We start from the raw sequence: 17,053 nt of genomic DNA, 5'->3' as shown, positions 1-17,053 counted from the left end.
GAAAACAAAAACATACTTTGAGTCAGTAATTATTCTTCGGTCTTATTCGTGCACTTATGCAGATGATCCTAACTAGCAGAAGCACTTAAAATGCCTTTTTACTCTCCAGGCAGCATCTTCATTGCCAACTCCCCTGTATGTACCTGTTAACCAACTACAGTACCTTTTCACAAAAGTTATTTGGGTGCTTCCCTTCCAGCATGAAGGGAACATTTCAACCTCAACCAGTCTTTGAATCCATGATTCTGTGGGTCACTTGTTTTCTAAGGTAAATGAGTTTAATGTCCCCTGTGATATAAGATCCCAAGAACACAGCGTAGCTCAGTCTGCCAAAATTGGTCTTGCTCTTACGAGCTTAGGTATGCAGTGAACCCACACTGAAATGGCTGAATCTTCCCTTCCCTTCCCTTCCCTTCCCTTCCCTTCCCTTCCCTTCCCTTCCCTTCCCTTCCCTTCCCTTCCCTTCCCTTCCCTTCCCTTCCCTTCCCTTCCCTTCCCTTCCCTTATTCTTTCCCACTTTCTCTCTCCCTTTCTCTCTCTTTTCCCTTTTTTGTTCTGCTTTTTCTTTTCCTCCCCCTCCCCGCATTTCTTTGTCTTTCCCTCTTTCCTTTTCTCATTTTCTTCTTTCTCTGAACTTATATACAGGTGTAAATCAGGGGTACTTCAGTGTTATTCTCAAGTGCCATCTCACAGTGCTCAGCATTAGGAAGAAGTGTTACCCATGGGTTTTCTTTACTCTGCGAATCATGTGATAAGTCAAAATACAGGTCAGCTAAAAACAACGTGAAACTTGCCAAGTGCTTTATTAAGTGTTACTCTCTGGGTTCAAGATGATTCAGGGATTTGGAAAGTGGGTTAAGGAATGTTCCCATTAAGGTCAGTGGCAGAAATCTGGTGCAGAGTGGTAATAACCACAAGGCATTTGTATTTACTGGCCTATGAGAAATCGATGAGTTTGGGTCTTGCTCTTGCTGTGGTGGCAGTAACGTTGCAAAAAACCTCTAATAACAAAGATGGAGTCTCTCTTTCTCTCTCTTTTTTTTTTATCCAGACAAATAAAACTAACGAAATAATGGACTAATGAGTGAATGAATGAATGCAAGAAAGATTGTTTTCTTCAAGGCATGATATGAAAAAGCATAGGAGGGGACAGCTTCCATCCTGATAGCCTGGTATTTGTACAGTGCCTAGCACAATGGGAAAGTGAGCCCTGGACACGGTCCTTCATCTTCCCAAAGTCCCTGTCACTATGAACGTCTCTGAAGCCCAGAAGCGTGCCCTAATGTCAGGTTGAATTTTAATACTGGAAGGTTCCTAGCTGGATCCTTTTCCAATTTGAGAATCAGTGGAGAAAGGGTCCCAGGACTGGACATTGAGGTTTTAGTGCCATCAGTGCTGAGACAGGCTTTTCTAAACACAGGTGAGTGATGATACATGTTTCAGGACCCCATTCATCTCAACTAACCTTTGCTGCCTAAGATTAAGCCATCTAGCCAATGCTATGACAGGCAGATAGTAAATGGTTCCTCACTTTATTCAGACATTTATCTCAGGAAACAATACAATAATCCCTGGGAAGGGATTATTCCCACTCTGGGATGCATGTCTGGGCAAACTATTCACAACTATTTCTATTAGCTGACTTGTAGGCAACTTGAATGGAATTCACCCTTCTAATTTTAGCTAGCTACAACACAGTATCTCCATGAGGTGCGTACTGTAGTAGTTGAGAATTAGTCAAGGAATCCAGTGGGGATAGGAATATGATTCATTGAACCTGAGAGAGGCACCTTCTTTAGGATAAAACTAATCACATCCTAAACTTCGTCAGTGCTACTGACTCACTGTCCTCTGAGTAAAAAAGAGAATCTGGGATTAGTTTTCTTGTACTCACCTCCCTTGTGGAAAGCCAAAAGCAGTGGGACAAATCCTAATATCACTAAAGATATATCAAATGAATACCACCCTGAATGGATGAGGTGCGGCTCATCCTCACTGCTAGCACTGCTAGCACTGTTAACTGAGATGTTAGCAGTCTGATAGCCAGAGATGCGAAAGCACTTGTCCTTCTGTTCTAGTTGCAAAGCACTCCTGTTATATAGGCAATAATGTCCCTGACAGGGAGAACTGTATCCACTACTGCTGAATGTAATTGTGGAAAAGAATTTGGGAAAGCTCTGTAGTGGTCTGTCTGTCTCAGAACTCTTGGATTTTGAGAAATGAGTAGAGCAGAGCAGAGCAGAGCAGTTGGAAGGGACATTCAGAAATCATCTAGTGAAACTGCCTAACCACAGAGGGACTGGCCAAAAATTAAAGCATATTAATGAGGGCATTATCCAAAAGCCTCTTAAACACTGTTGAAGTTTGAAGTTCAGTTACAAGCACAGAAATGAGACTGAAGCATGCCTTGGGCCAGTCTTTGTTCCACACCGGCTTCTGGAGAGAACCAAGAAGTGTCATTTGACCTACACGGTTCTAAATATCGCAGGTTCCTAAAATTTTAGATGTCTTTCCCATGTGTCCACCATCACAAGGGGAAGAAGAACAAGGAGTTGAATTCCCATCGGACTGGAAGAGGAAGAAGGCTGGTGTCAGAGATCCCCTTTTGTACACAGCATTTTTACGGCCCAGATTATCTTGCATCTGTGAACCTGTCAGACCTGCTGCAAGTCTCACCAGCTTGACGTGGATTGGCACACCAGCAAGGCACAGAGTTCTCATTTCTTGTTTTCTTCATTCTCTATTTTGCTCGAAAGTCACATACAGCTTGGCTAAATGCTGGGATTCATTTCTGCTTGCAGAGCCAAATATATTAATATTAATTGATTTTTTCAGGTTTTGGCTACTTCTTCTTTATTAGAAATATATAACTCCACCAGTGATGAATTTGTGTTTCATCAAGACTCTGAACTCAGCCCTGGATTATAAATGTTTGCTTACAGATGATCCGTTGGAAGGATGGAGAAGCACTCAAGTATTCCTGCCAGAAATATGCTGATGAGCTTCGCTGCCTTACACTGACATTTCCAACCCCACTTGCAATCTGCCAGCAAGCGTACAAGGAAAAGCATCTGGCTCAACCTCAGCCTAGCAAGACTGAACACATCCTGGGAAAAAGAAAAACAACTGTTTGAGAATCTTCTTTTGTCACTCTGTACCAAGGATTTGCTTGTACTGCTATTCATTGCAAACACCAGTTCTTAACCCCACCTTTGGATTTAACATTACTTCTAAAGCCACTTCATCAAGCTGGCCACTTATGAGCTTCCTTCAGTGAGGAAGAGTACATAAGAGGAAAATAAAAGAAGAATGAACCAATCCAAACAAGATGGTGGGGAGAAAATAAATAGAAGGAGCACCATGCACAGTATAGATTAAAAAGTATAAAAAGATATAAATCAAAAAAAAAAAGTGAAAAAAATGAAATATTCAGTATTTGAATTAATATGAATTCCTTTCACCAGAGGACATTAAATTCAACTTTTTTTCTCTTTTTCCTATTCCTTCTTCTCTCCCCCTTTAAAATAATTTAGTAGTTCAAAAATAATAAGAGTGTTAAAAATAAACTGGAGGTGATTAATTAGCCAGATGGGTAGCAAAAAAGTAAAAACAACAAAATTTTGGGGGGGGAACACTGACATTTAAATATTTAACTCATTTAGTGATTATTTTTCATCAAGTTTGTTATTCAGTTAGAGGAAAGAAAGTTGGATATTGCTTGCATCTTCTTCTTCCACAAAATCTCTGATGAATTTTTTCTGCTGGGTGACTGTGCCTTCTGCACCAAAACCAGCAGCATTTCCTCTATGGAAACGTAGTTCCAACTTCTGGGACTAGTTACTGATGTATTAAACAAATCTCTTTTTTTTAATCTGTATGCTCCATCTTCTCATATCTTCTGCTGAGGTTAGAGGGAGCTCAGACATGCTTAGCATATCCAAAATCCTGCCAAAGCGAAGACATCTTCATTTTCGCCTTTGTTCCCCCTCCAGCCATAGAAGTCTGTGCTCCAACTTTTAGGTCCCAGTTCCTTACTTCCCTCTGTATGATTCTATTCCTGTGCCCAACTGTCTGTGAAGCACTGGGCTTCATGATAGAGGTAGAAACACAAAAAAATTTCAGTATGGGTTACTGTTCAGCTCCCATTTCCTTTCACTATGTTTTAAGACCAGAAGTTGGTTTTGTTTATTCATAAACAAAAAAAAGATATATTTTTAAATACTCATAAAAACATCACCCTTACTCTGTGTGATTTTCACCTTTCAAATTCAAAGAATTTCAAAGCCACTTTCTCATCTGCCTTATTCAAGAAGCAGGGTTTATTGAAGAGGTCAAATACCAGTTTCTTGCCATTACTGGTGGAAAATGTTTTCCTAGAGACCCACTACATGCCAGAGACATCCTGTTCAAAGCGCATCCATCAGGTTACACAACTGGGATGTTGCTTGAGAAGGATCTTCCCAGGGCACTTTTGCAAGTCACAGATCTGGTTTCCCACATTTCTGGTAAGGAAGACAAAATAAAAGTCTTATTTATTTATTTGTTTGTTTATTTATTTATTTCTTATGGTCCCATCCCTGTGCCTGACCTTTTAGGGAAGCAGGAGAACTCAAGTCTCTATGACCTTTTCAGCTCTTGTTTTTTGTCTCCTAAGACTGCCAAACGGGAATTCAGATGTCAGGCTCCTCTGGTGAAGAACCAAGAGCAGGAGTTGAATGGTGTATTATAAATGCATGGATACTACCCGAGCTGAAGGCTATGTACTCTATGGTCGCACACCATGTCGTCTACTGTCAGCCCTCAGTTAGGAATGGTCTGGCATAATTTTTGATTAAAAGCTGGGCTTGAAACAGAAAAAAAAAATATATATATATATATAGGTCAGCAACATCAAGGATTGATTGCCTTAAAATGATAACTGGATATTTTTTAATTTCTTGACAGACAGAACTGTGGAGCTCACCTTTCAGCAGTGTGATTTCTCAACCTGTTCAAACAATTTCAGGTACTTTTTATAGAATTACCACCAAAGAAAATTTGGTGCCATAAACCTACATTTCCCAAGTATGTTCTGTTGGAAACAACCAAAAGAAATAGAAGTGAAGAAACAGACAAACTCAAAATATTTGAAGACTCATTACATTTCTCTGTTTCATACTTATTACTGCTTAAATGACCCAAAAGTATTAATAAGGAAAGAGGAATATGATCTGGCATTATTAATATCAATCATTCTTCACCTGCGCTGAGATGCACACATGATCTTGTACCTAAGTACAAGAATTTGCTTAGCTTTATTTTTTTTTGTTGGATTAAATATATGAAGACAAATGACTGCGTGACATAAAAAAACCTTTTATATGATAAAACATGGAAGATTGATCAGACAGTTCCAGAAACACTTCACCAAGAAATGCAATTTTTAAAAGATATGTTTTTCCAGATTTTAGCTATCAAGAAGTTAGAGAAAGCATTAGAGAATATCACATGGCATGTTCCACAATAGTCGATGGAGAAAAAGCAAAAGCACTAGTAACCCCGTAACAGCAGTCTGGGAGAGCATGAATTAATTTGGTCCTTTTCTGCTAATGTTTCAGACTGACAACATCTGTAACTCTTGCCTGTGCCTTTCATTACACCTAGCTTTCATCTCTTCCCTAGCCTCAAGATGAAGGTCTCATCCCTGGGCCATGTTGCCAAGTCCTTTTCAGCAGATGAAAGATGAGACAAGGAACAACAGATGGGTATAAACTGATAATGCTGCACTAAGAAGTCATGAGACAATCTGGTGCAACCATGCTCAAGATATCTTTCTTGCAGCTTTCTGCAAGTAATAATTTGTGTAGACAGCTACTTGGGAAAGGTTTGCAGAGGTACGTGTACCATAACACCCACAGCTTGGGAGTCTCTCAGCTAGAAAAAAAGGTATATGCATTTTTTCCCCTTCTGTTCTAGGGCACAGCAAACCATGCATCCTACTCAGCACACCTTCTCAGCTCTACCAAGATGTTTTCCTACACCTCCCTGTAGTTTCTTTCTATCCCACTCCAGCCTCACTTCTGGAAAGGTAAGCTGGAAGTCACAAGTTGGAAGAAAGTCAGAAAGAAACTTGATTAAATATTAGGAGAAACTTTTCCAGCAGGACAGTACACATTGGAACAGGGGTCCAGAGAGGTCTGAAATCTCCATCCAAAGACATACTCAAAGCCCTGTTGGAAAAGACCCCCAATGAACCTGCTTGGAGGTGTGTGGGGGGTCAGGTCAAAACCCACTGATCTATCCCCATGTGTGCCATACTGTGAGTGTAACTGTAAAATACATGGCAACATCACTCAGTGCAATGAAAAATGACAGCTGTGAAGGCTGCATGAGCCCCAAGACAATCATTTCTACATTAAATGGTGTTTATTTCTGCTGCTTGGGCAGAAAATAGAGCCGGAGCTGCTCCATAGGTTGGCATTTCCCCTGTCCACCACCACCAGGGGAGCGTTGCACACGATTAGGAACGGTGTGGGTCCTGCAGTGAGTGCCAGGAACCAGGAGATGGAAAGCTTGGAAAAGATGCTTTTCCTCCACCTCCAAAAATCTCAGGTGTTTTGCCTGAGGTTGTTAGCACTGCCACCAGTGTTATCTTTTGATCTCTGGGCAGCTCCTGATCCCATGGGAGATGGTGGGCATACGAGCTGCTTTTTAATCAGGAAAAATCCCCTCTGTTTTCCTATTTGATAATCTATGAAATCATAGCAGATGCTGTCTGGTGGATGGTCTCTCAGAGCAAAGGTGAAGGTCAAGTTTAACTGGGGATGCCCAGAGTTTTCCCAGGAAACTGAGGAAATACTCAATGGTGGAGCACGGACTGGGACAGTGTCTGGTGTCTGAAAGGAGTAAAAAGCTAGCAAAAGCAGTCACAAAATACAGAGGAAGCTACAGAGAGCCTGGTACTCTGCTCTTTTCAAGAAGTCAAGAGGGAGGAAGAAAAAGATTCCGTTTGTTTAAGGTCTACGTGGAAGTTGGCTCAAAAATTCATTCTCCTTAACTCTCAGTTTTGTTCCTTGTAAATAGGATCACACTTCAAAACGCATCCACTTGACAGCCTGACAAACATCCCAGATACCCTCTCAGGGAATTTGGCTGGGCCAGGAGAGGTTACACCAGCCTCTCAGGAGGAGAAGAAATGTGGCAAGCATTTTCTTCAGCTTAAGCATGGCTAGAATTTGCTTCATAGGCAGGGGAGTATCTCTCCACAGCTCGTTATAGTTTCAGACTGTCGGGCAGGCAGACAGAACATGCACTCCACTACAAATTCACAGAAGGAGGTACTCCTTCCCTACACTAGGGAGCCTGGCTTGATTGCCATCCAACTGCAAAACTAGTGGAAAAAAAAAATAAAAATAAGGAGAGAGTTCTCCGCTTTAACAGAGCACTGGCTTTCACTGAAGTGCTTTTGAGGGTTTGGGGTGAGGAAGATAAATGTACTATTTCAGATAACTAATGTTCATGAGACTGAGGGAGATCAACCCATCAGGAGCTGTGAATTCACTAGCATTCATGGGAGAGCTATCTGTTTGTACTTATCTCTGAGTTAATAACAAGGTGTCCAGATTAGAATATGGGAGCTGTAATGCCAGAAGAAATCAATGCTTCATCAAAGCACATTTTCAAAAGTGGTCAACAGTTACTGCACTAGGAAAGCAGAGCACATTTATTTCCTCTGTTTTCCCCAAACATTCACTTATGATTTTTTAATTCATTTCCATACCTAAAGGTTAATGCTCCAGTCCATTTTTGTACAAAATATAAGGTTTTACTGCTTGGTCCATTCCTTCTTATGATGGGATGATGAGATGATGCTCGGAAGGACAATCAGGAAAGACCTTTCTGCGCTGCTTTCTTGTTGTTGTTTTTTCCTGTTTTCTTCACCTAACACCTTTCTGACAGCTGCAAAATCCCGGAGGGTGTCAAGATTAAGCTGAAACACTTCCTGAAGGGTTGCAGAGGTGCTTATGTGAGAGGAACAACTGCTAAATTTGCCACACACTGCAATCAATTTTCACCACTCAGAACCATTCCTTCTGCTTTCAAAACAACAACAGAAGTTTAATTTTTTAGTTCAATGTGTGTAAAGGCTTTCACTGGAGACTAAGTAAGTGATAAAACTGAAATGCAAAAGTAATCTTAAGACTTAGAGCCACTAAAAGCTCTTTGATGCAGAGCCAATGTTGCTAGCAGAAACCATGAAAGGTGATGCTGGGAGAAACTAAAAAGAATAAAGTCTCTGCCTAAAAACTTGATGGAACAGGTGCCAAGACTTCAGGACCTGTTGAGTTTCTCACTGAAGAAAGATGGCATTCAAGTCTAGAGAGGTCTTTTCCCACTTCTAGCTGGATTCCCACTAGTAAAGCTGGATCTTTCGATGGGATAACCAAACAAACAAACAAACAAAAACTTAAAGACAATGGAGGGGTTCAAGTCCTGAAAATAAGGGTTTCCTGAGACTCCATGACTCTCTTTCCTGGGGAAGAGCCTAATATGCGTTGAGTCCCTTGGTTACAGAGTCAGTGGAGCCACTAAATTCGTGCCAGCTAAATTATGCACTGACATTAGGAATCTAATCTTCCACCACAGTAATGTATAGGCCACAACACACACAAGGAAAAGTAACTTTTGGGGGGACAGGACTGTCCTGTCATTCCACTGACTGCAGGAGAGCCTGGGATCATCCAAAATGTGCTTCATGTAAGGGCCTACAGTCATGTAAGGATACAGCTGGGCCACAGTAACTAGACTTTTGGTATCAATTTATGCCATGGTTGCTCAGGTCTTATCGTGATGGGACTACAAAACTGAAAGGGACAGAGACATCTCACCCTAGTCGGCATTGAGCATCTGCATGGCACATCAGACCAACTCAGGGCCGCTCATATTTTAAAAGTTTTCCTTGGTCACACTTCCACAAGTCAATCTCTTGTTTTTGCAGTTGGCAGCCCGCCTGCATTTGGTCTTTTAAAGTTCCAGCAGCTCCATCAAAATATTCAGGAGAAGCCTTTAAATTAGCTTAAGTTTTGGAGAAAACTTTTCAAGCATAGTTTGCCTTGAGTGAAAATGCATTGTCATTAGTGTCTGAAAAACCAACTGAGCCCTTCGTTTTGTTTTCTGTAGCATGCATCACAAGTAAGCAATGATCTAAACCCTTCCTAGAGAAGAGGAAATCAAAAAAACAAACAAACAAACAAAAAAAAGTATTTCATCTCAAATTCTGAACATGGACCAGAATCTGGAGAAGTTCAAGATAGTCCTGAGGTTGCAAAGATGATAACAAGATCAAATAAAATTATTTTAAAATATAGTTCCAAAGAATCAGTGTCAGAGGAAAGAAGCCAAAGGGTAACATTAAAGATTTATTATTTTTCCTCTTGCTTCACAATTTTTGGAAGGTCATCAGTTGGACTGAAATGCTTTTTTCCTGGAATACACCCTTTGGAGACTGCCTGTGACCAGATAAGAAATGAATGACACCAGCCTACTGTGGGGAGCACGAGGAAACAGTAGAAAACTTTTTTCTTTAAATACCAGCAGAAGAGCAGCGATTACCTCCGATAGGAACTAGTTGCCAAATTCTAAGTGAAACGTGAATGTGGTACGTAATATTGGCAGGACTTTGGCCTACAAGAACACTTCATAATTGATGTCTTTCTTCTGTTTTGTTGTGCACCCTCGTTCAATCCAGCTGTTCCTTCATTAGACCAAATGGTGGTGCAAATCTCTGTGGATAGGCTACATCTGGTGCATGAATAAGCAATTATATTTCTCTGTAGGCACCAAATGAATACACAGGTAACGATCGGTATCTAAGAAGATGTGCTATCTAGGTCAAAAAAAATAAATAAATCCAACTTATCTTTAAGTCCTAGAATTAAAATTAGTGCAAGCTCAGGTCATCTACTGCTTGGAGGATGTATTTTCACTGACCAACCTTATCCACCTTTCTGTTGGGAAGAATAAGAATGAAGGAACAATAAAAGCACAGAGAATGTTCTCAGAACTCTTCCATACAGAAAGACTTCTTGAGAGTTTATGGCAATAATGTATTTGACTTACATCCTTTCAAACTCCACTGTGTTTTTCAGTTTCAAAGCAGATTTGGAACTCCTCCTTTTACTAATATGCACAAAAATAATAAAAAAGAAAATCCAATCTTTAAGAAGTTTAGATTGCAAGTTGTAAATTGTGTCAAAGTTGTGATTAAACCTTCTGGCAGAACACACGTGTTTTTCAAAACCTTAAATGGTGAAAAATCTCCAAATATACATCAGTTCAGAAGCAAGTAGAAGCTTCAGCCTCAGATGTCTTCTCTAAAACAGATCAAACCAAGAATCCCAAATTCAAGCACTCAGAGATTTTAGAAAAATTCAACTCCAGATCTGACATTTACAATTCTGACCCAGGTCTGCATTTTTTCAGAAAAGCATGATCTGAATTTTATGCTCAGAACAAAGCCCCAAGCAGGCTGAGTTTGATTCCAAAGAGCTCTGTTCCCTGCTATAGAAGAAAAAGTATTTCAGGTGAAATAAGATCAAGTTTAGACCTCTGCCTGAAATTCAATCTTTTGCTTGAGGTTCTCTCTCATTTCCCTCCCATACACATATGAATTTTTAATTTGTCAGGGAAGGGTGCCTGTACTGCTGAGATCTGGAACAGAATTAGAGGAGTTGAACTGACGCAGAATCAGACTTACTTTTCTGTACAACATCAAATTACCTGGTCTGGTTGCCACATCCTTGCTGTCTGCCCCTCTGGTAAATACATTACATTCACAACCATCCCTTTAATGATGTGCAAGGGCTCCTCGTCCGGGTGTCTGGAGATACGACCTTTGTTTCTCCTCTACATCACAAACTCTGGGCGTGCACCACCAAGTTCCTCTCCACAGAAGCACGGCGAGGATGGATGGATGAGCACTTGCATGACATTTGTACTGGGGTCAATGCAATTTACGGGGCAGGCTTATGGGAGCTAGCTCAAATCTGATTTTACAATTATGATATCAAATGTCATTTAGGTAATGATGGCTCTCTAATATTCAGGAAACACCTTCTGGTCACAAGCATATATTGAAATTCCAGAGCTGCTCCACAGAAGCAGGTACGTGACCTACCTGACTTCACAAAACAATGCAGCTGCAACCAATTGAAATGAATGAAAGGGCAAAGGCTCTTGAAATGCAGCTGGCAGTCATTCAGCAATGAGCTGCTGAGCAAAGGGGCAGATACAGTCCTTGTTAGAATGGCAGGGTTGCAGGGACACCTGGGTGTTAACTGTGTTGGTTTCTGTTTTTTCCAAACACATTAAAACCCTTAAAGAAAAGGAAGAGTCCCTCTCCTCCCCTCGCTAAATCAATGCCTAGAGCAAGTGGTTCCATATATATCAGGAATTGAAGCCTTAAATACCACACACACACACTTTATTGTAATATATTATAATTTATTATTACATTTATTATACAATTCTGAATCCATCCATCAGCTGCTTTGCCAGGTACCTTACAAACCCTTTCATCCCGTTCCCTTTACAAAGATGCACCAATTTATGCCCTTGCACATTACCGGACTCACTTACTTCTGTACTTATGCAGCTTGTAGCTTTGACCTTTCAACGATTGTGGCATCTTCTTGCATTAGAAGTCCCATGGTCCCCTGTTCTGTCCGATACTCTCTTGGCTTTGTCAAGGCTTTCATTCCCCTAACAATCACCCTAAAGGGGTCAGCAACCTCAGCCCTGGGTACACCTTTTGTTAAGGACTAGAGAAACTCGCAGTTGTTCCACCTTTTAGGTTTCATTGATCTCTATAAAAAGCTCAGCAGCTCCCTTAAGGGTGTTATGTGGATGAACGCACACAAATGATGTTTCCAGAAAAAAATAAATAAAAAAAGGAGGGGAAAAAAACCACATACACACACACACACACACAAAAAAAAATAGTCCATTTTTAACTCTTTAATAGGTAAAAAATAGCATAAAATCAGAACTGCATGTTTGCTTCCAGCATGGTGTCTCTCATAACTGTCTCTTGCAGTCTGGTGGTTCAGGAGGGGAGCTTTGAAGGTGTTTAAATGCCCAGAGCTGCACAGAGAATCCTAGAGGAAATTTCAGCTCTGTTTTCTTACATAACCAAGCTGCACACAAATATTAAGGGTCCAGTCTTTAAAGACACATCTGGAGATGTCTCTGGGATGAACCACATCATCTCTGGCTTTTCCTGTGTTCCACACAGAGAGGAGATGGGCAGGAGAAGTGACTCAGATCTGAGCTGGTCTGAGTCACCCCTGAAAGATGCTGACCTTTTCTGCTGAAAAACTCAAATGCTCATCACTAAAAGGATAATGTTTCCCATCCTCAGTTCTTGCCATCTTCTTTTGTGTGTTCATTTTGTCTCCCCAGATTGTAGGTTCCCTCAGAAAGAATTATTTCTAAGTATTTTAAAGTGTCACAAAGCATAATGTGGTCACATTTTGTTTAATAATATAAATTAGAAAAAAAAAACACAACAAACACCCTGTTGGTTTTGTCTTGAAAAAGCTGCCTTGAAAACCTGTCAGCCTTAGAGAAGCTTGGGTGCAGGTGAGCATTCACCCAACGTTACACCCAACAGAAATATCAACCTCCCTAGCACAATTATCACTACATATTAGTAACACTTACAGCAAAATGAAGGAGAAAGTAATTTAGTTGTGTTCATCTGAGATGGAAGTGTAGAGGAAAAAAATATATAATAGGGAAATAAAAGGACAACTAATTGAAGGAACAAACTGAAAAGAAATCAATGCAGGTCCACCCCTGAGCTGAGCACTCAGCAGCAGATCCTGCTATTGTCGTGGTCTCACTGTAACCACTGGAGCGTGGCGTTATTTGGCGTAAGTATGCACTAGCCTGTTATCATCATCAAGCAAGGTTAGACGAGCTATATCTTAGAACAGTTTAACAGATGATGGAAAAAAGTCCCACCTGTCCTTCAGCTTTATACACAGAGATTTTTCCATTAGGATCTTCTTCCTGCTCTGGACAATTTAATGGCTGCAGAAGTCAGTAATTTAAGCAAACTGTCAATTGTCTCTTAATCTCTACTCTTGAATAAAAAGCAAATCAATACACAATTAACTAAAAATATACTGTAATACAAGTATTCTTTTCAGTGCTAGAACAACTCGAAGTGTAAATTTTCCCCTAGAACAGGGCCAAAGACCAAAAAATATTCCAAGGCCTCTTAGCATCCAGCAAACTGCTTCCTCGTGGAGCATCAAGTGTTTGCTGCTCCTCAGCCCCTTCCACTGCACCTCCTGCAGTCTTCAAACCTGTTTTATTCCACATCAGCTAGTGCAGTTCATATCATTTTATTGTCCCTTCTTCTTTCTAAACTCCCATGGTCACTGCCCCAGGTAGTCCTTGCTGTCTTTTGCAGCAGCTCCATCACTCTCTTCTATTCATATTCCCTCCTCTCTAGCAACATTTTTAGACTCATCTCCCCAAGAAACCAGGCTTATGCTGCTGAGACTGTTTTTTTCCCCTCTGCCTATTCCTCTCCCTGAGAGCTTCTGCACTCTTTGAAAAATCTCAGACAAGTCTGAACAAACACGTGGAGATGGAGGACAAATTTCTGTGCTCCTATCCAAAGAAATAAAGGGTTGTTGCATGTCAGCTCATTCTAGATACTAAAGACTCCACAATAGAGACATGTTATCAGAAAGGTTTTATGAACGCTCAAAACTGAAAGGAAAGCTTTGGTCATACCCTGGACCAATCAAAAGAGACAAACACAGGGGATTTCACCCTTCAAAGAGGTATTTTCTCACCTTATCATGTTCATGAGCTTTGGCAGGTATGGACCTGCACAGCAACTCTGCTCCACTCACTGATCCAGCAGAAAACCAACACAGAAAAAAAAAAAAAATCATTTTCAAGGAGGAGAAGGGGCAGAAGGAGGGTGAGCCCAACTCTGCTCCCATCCATGGGAAGAAGGATGTGCTTCTGGTAGCCACACAGCATGATTTAAACCCATGCCAGCAGCAGCATACAGCAAAGACCTTATGCAGCTTAGCAGAATTGGCTTAAGCCAGAAGTCAGAAACAGTTTTTGGAAGCTCTGGACAATGGTTCTTCTCTCTTTATTTAAAAATACAGATTTTTACACAGATCCATGTGCACACACACAGGGAAAGTGGTAGGCAGGTGTACCTCAAGGCCAATCTGACACAGAATAAGCAGTATTAATGCAATACCAGGGCAGAGAATATATTTCAGCCATCCTCACTTTTTTTTTTTCTTTCATATTTATCACATCATTTCATGTGATGTTTCATGCCATATCTTCTCTGACTGCATCCTCCCTATACAGCTCCCTCTCTGCAGAGGTTCCCCATGCAGGGATATTGCCCTGGTGCTGGATTTGGCACCCGAGGAAGGTCTCTGCCAGCCTGCCCACCCCGTGGTGACCACACAAACCCCGAGGCCATGGTGAGCACTGCTGATGCTTCAGTTGCCACAGGGGAATTTGGAAGTGTGAGGAAGACTCCTGTGCTGGGTCTTGGACTGATTGTCTCGGAAAAGTGACGACTGAGGGGGAACGGGAGCAGGCTTCAAAATCAGGAGGGACTGAGTGATGGTGAATAAGGGGATGGTCATTTACACCCCTTTTTAATGCAAGAACACAGGGAGACCACCACAAACACAAGGAGATAACTTGTTTACACAGTATAAGTTGCTAATCTGCAGCAGCTCTTTGCTGGATGCTGCTGGTGGTGTTTGCATGGGTTTAAGAAGTTTTTGGATAAATTCAGACAAGAAAGAGCTGCACAGGTCTGCCTGATACCATCACACCATCCCTCTCCAGGAGTCCCTGAGCCCTGATGGGGTCAGGGTACATTGGAGATATATCCCAACATGTTTGCTCAGCTGTTGCCCTTCCCTTGGAATCTTTTTACCTACTGAGGACTGGACAACCCTTGTTCCCCTTGGCAGTATCCCCAGCTCTCTTCTCTCTGCCCAGGGCTCTCTTTTCCTTCCTGACAGCATATCTCCCACTCCCCTACACACTCCCTTGTCCTCCCCTGCACGTCCCTCCTTCCCTCGCTGCTTTCTCTTGCAGCTGTCATGTTTTCCACAGCGTGCAGCCCACCTCAGCACAGAGACGCCAAACAAAGGGGCTGACGTTATACTCTTTGCCCGCCAGCTTCTCCGAGTGCTCCCAGAACTTTGGCTATGATTCTTTCATTCACTCCCCTCCCAGGCATTTGTTGAACGCTTGTTGTTAAAGGGGAAAGATCTTGCTCTTTATTTAAGTGTTGTGAATCAGAAAGGAGACTAAAAAATCAGAGTGTGGCCAGCTCCCTCTTTCTTTTCATTCCCCCCATTTTTCCACATTTTAGTGTGGCTGATGGGGTCGGTGTGGCTTTCTCAGCCAGGTCAGGGAAGAAATGAAAATCCCATCCATACAAGGATGCAGCTAGCCTGCCCCACCAGCACCACCAGCACCGGCTCCCCCACCACCCCACAAAATGACAAAGGATCTTGATTACTGACTCACCGTGCCAGCCGAAGGAGAAGGAGAGAGAGAGAGGGAAAAAAAAAAAAAAAAGTACATTGCATTCGTTTATAATAGTGGGCTTTGAGTCTGCTGGGGGATTGGCTGGCATTTCGGCAGCTGAGGGGGCTGCCCTGTATCTGAGCTGTCACTGACTCACCTGCCGCAGCAGCAGCTCTGAAAGGAACCTCAGGAGTGGGAGAAGGAGAGGCAGGGGATGGAGGGAGGTGCACACCCCACAGACACGTGGACAGAGGGTGTAGTCCCCCAGAGCCCCCCCTCCCAACAGTGCCCTACAGATGCACACATAGTGCCTTTCTGGTGTCATTCACGCTCCTCCTGCTTCCCTCCCTTTTTTTTTTTTCTCAACTTATTTCCTAGCCCCTCTCAGCTCCACATCCACATTTGCCATAGGATAATACAATATGAGGAAGCCCTAAGAGAGGAAGACATTTGCCCTATTTGGCTTATTTCTCACTTCACCAAAACGTCAATTTCTGGGAGGAGAGAACCAGAGCAGAAACCCACAATCCTGCTTTTCTGCACCCAGAAGTGAGTGCTGGACCCTGTCAGTTGAGCATTTTTCTTTCTCTAGGGGATGGCCACTGCCATCCCTGACCAATGGTCAGTGCATCACTGCAGTCCCTTGCTCTGAACTTGAAAGCAAGAGTTTGAACATGAAAGCTGAGGCTGTTTCTAGTGGTGCCTGAAAGTCCCTGTCCAGTATTCATGAGCAATTCAAGCACACGATGGATAAAACCAGCATTCATTATATCAACAAGTGCCTTTTCCCCTTGGAAACTTCCTTAGTCTTTTAAGACCACAGGGAACCAGGTGGCAGGATATCACATTCCTCTTTCTACCCTGTGTGCCGCTCCCTTTTGCTGCCATCTTCTGCCTCATTCTCTTCCTTATATTATTTCTCACTCCATGTTTAGCCACTCTTCATCCAGTCCTTTTCTATATATTTTTCCCTCCATCCTTGCTACTACCTCCTGCAAATTCCTCACAGGCAGACAGCTGAAAAACAGAAAAAGGGGAGAAAGGTAATTATTCCTATGATTTTTTCCCCATTTTTCTTCATGAGCAGGTAACTTCTGCCTTACACCTTATTTCCACTGCTCAGAGACCTTCCAATTCCCCTCATCATTAACGGTATCCTCAAAGTTTTCAGTTCCTGCTGTGAAGGATTGTGAATGCAGCTCCGAGTGCAAGTGGAGTGCTTTGATAAAGGGTTGTCAGAAAAACTGTATGGAAGGATGAGGTTAAAAGCCTTTTTGTTTGGGACAGGAGAAAGGAAGATCATTGGTGCAGAGGGGTGGTGGGTAAGAGCTAATCAGCAGGACAATGTGCTGATAACCAATATCATCTTTTGGTATTCCGCCACCAGTCTGCCTAAAGCACCTGTATACCTGCTCCAAGCCCCTGGACTGCTGCCTCGCTGCTGTGGGCACCGTCTTCCTGCTCTGGGGTCCCACAA

At 42.1% G+C, this 17,053-nt stretch overlaps 1 long non-coding RNA gene across 1 annotated transcript; it reads right to left on the bottom strand.

The window, feature by feature from the left end:
• Nucleotides 1–439: 439 nt before the first annotated feature.
• On the bottom strand, nucleotides 440–13,553 carry LOC308189240. Its single transcript, XR_013946197.1, has 2 exons — nucleotides 10,759–13,553; nucleotides 440–4,502 (listed from the first exon to the last, which is right to left on the bottom strand). It is a non-coding gene; the product is annotated as an uncharacterized lncRNA (long non-coding RNA).
• Nucleotides 13,554–17,053: the final 3,500 nt, after the last annotated feature.

The sequence above is a fragment of the Anser brachyrhynchus genome, assembly GCF_964034855.1.
Source record: "Anser brachyrhynchus genome assembly, chromosome: 2".
Classification (NCBI taxonomy): domain Eukaryota; kingdom Metazoa; phylum Chordata; class Aves; order Anseriformes; family Anatidae; genus Anser; species Anser brachyrhynchus.
This window is presented reverse-complemented; position numbering and strand designations above follow the sequence as displayed.